The 2,180-nt window shown below is 41.7% G+C and overlaps 1 non-coding gene across 1 annotated transcript; it reads right to left on the reverse strand.

Annotated features, from left to right (window-relative positions):
* Positions 1-216: 216 nt before the first annotated feature.
* Positions 217-324, reverse strand: LOC148547844 (small nucleolar RNA R71). Its single transcript, XR_015897212.1, has one exon. It is a non-coding gene; the product is annotated as a small nucleolar RNA R71 (small nucleolar RNA).
* Positions 325-2,180: the final 1,856 nt, after the last annotated feature.

The raw sequence follows: 2,180 nt of genomic DNA on the forward strand, positions 1-2,180 counted from the left end.
GATCCTTTTCAGTTCTTAACTGAATTCTTGCAGATATGTGATACTGTTAAGACTAATGGAGTAGATCCTAAAGTCTACAGGCTCATGCTTTTCCCTTTTGCTGTAAGAGACAGAGCTAGAGCAAGGTTGGACTCTCAACCTAAGGATAGCCTGAACTCTTGGGATAAGCTAGTCAAGGCTTTCCTAGCCAAGTTCTTTCCTCCTCAAAAGCTGAGCAAGCTTAGAGTGGATGTTCAAACCTTCAGACAGAAAGAAGGTGAATCCCTCTATGAAGCTTGGGAGAGATACAAAGGACTGACCAAAAAGTTTCCTTCTGACATGCTTTCAGAATGGACCATCCTGGATATATTCTATGATGGTCTGTCTGAGTTATCTAAGATGTCATTGGATACCTCTGCAGGTGGATCCATTCACCTGAAGAAAACGCCTGCAGAAGCTCAAGAACTCATTGACATGGTTGCAAATAACCAGTTCATGTACACTTCTGAAAGGAATCCTGTGAATAATGGGACGCCTATGAAGAAGGGAGTTCTTGAGATTGATACTCTGAATGCCATATTAGCTCAGAACAAAATATTGACTCAGCAAGTCAATATGATTTCTCAGAGTCTGAATGGAATGCAAGCTGCATCCAATAGTACTCAAGAGGCATCTTCTGAAGAAGAAGCTTATAATCCTGAGAACCCTGCAATAGTAGAGGTGAATTACTTAGGTGAACCTTATGGAAACACCTATAACTCATCATGGAGAAATCATCCAAATTTCTCATGGAAGGATCAAAAGTCTCAACAAGGCTTTAATAATGGTGGAAGAAACAGGTTTAGCAATAGCAAGCCTTTTCCATCATCCACTCAGCAACAGACAGAGAATTCTGAGCAGAACCCATCTAGCTTAGCAAACTTAGTCTCTGATCTATCTAAGGCCACTGTGAGTTTTATGAATGAAACAAGGTCTTCCATTAAAAATTTGGAAGCACAAGTGGGCCAGCTGAGTAAAAGGATCACTGAAATCCCTCCTAGCACTCTCCCAAGCAATACAGAAGAAAATCCAAAAGGAGAGTGCAAGGCCATTGACATAACCAAAATAGCCGAACCCAATGAGGGAGAGGAGGACGTGAATCCCAAGGAGGAAGACCTCCTGGGACATCCAGTGATCAATAAGGAGCTTCTCTCTGAGGAACCAAAGGAATCTGAGACTCATCTAGAGACCATAGAGATTCTATTGAACCTCCTTATGCCATTCATGAGCTCTGATGAGTATTCCTCTTCTGAAGAGAATGAGGATGTTACTGAAGAGCAAATTGCCAAGTTTCTTGGTGCAATCATGAAGCTGAATGCCAAATTATTTGGTATTGAGACTTGGGAAGATGAACCTCCCTTGTTCACCAATGAACTAAGTGATCTGGATCAACTGACATTGCCTCAGAAGAAACAGGATCCTGGAAAGTTCACAATACCTTGCACCATAGGCACCATGATCTTTAAGGCTCTATGTGATCTTGGTTCAGGGATAAACCTCATGCCCCTCTCTGTAATAGAGAAACTGGGAATCTATGGGGTGCAAGCTGCTAGAATCTCATTAGAGATGGCAGATAATTCAAGAAAATAGGCTTATGGACAAGTAGAGGATGTGTTAGTAAAGGTTGAAGGCCTTTACATCCCTACTGATTTCATAGTCCTGGATACTGGAAAGGAAGAGGATGAATCCATCATCCTAGGAAGACCTTTCCTAGCCACAGCAAGAGCTGTGATTGATGCGGACAGAGGAGAATTGATCCTTCAATTGAATGAGGACAACCTTGTGTTTACAACTCAAGGATCTCTCTCTGCATCCATGGAGAGGAAGCAGAAGAAGCTTCTCTCAAAGCAGAGTCAAACAAAGCCCCCACAGTCAAACTCTAAGTTTGGTGTTGGGGAGTTTTAACAATGCTCTGAACATCTGTGAGGCTCCATGAGAACCCACTGTCAAGCTATTGACATTAAAGAAGCGCTTGTTGGGAGGCAACCCAATTTTTATTTATCTAACAATATTTTTCTTAGTTATATGTCTTTATAGGTTCATGATCATGTGGAGTCACAAAATAAATATAAAAATTGAAAACGGAATCAAAAATAGCAGAAGAAAAATCACACCCTGGAGGAAGCATCTGCCTGGCGTTCAACGCCAGAACAGAGCATGGT

Source organism: Arachis ipaensis, chromosome B8 (assembly GCF_059453495.1).
Source record: "Arachis ipaensis isolate K30076 ecotype BB chromosome B8, ASM5945349v1, whole genome shotgun sequence".
Classification (NCBI taxonomy): Eukaryota; Viridiplantae; Streptophyta; class Magnoliopsida; order Fabales; family Fabaceae; genus Arachis; species Arachis ipaensis.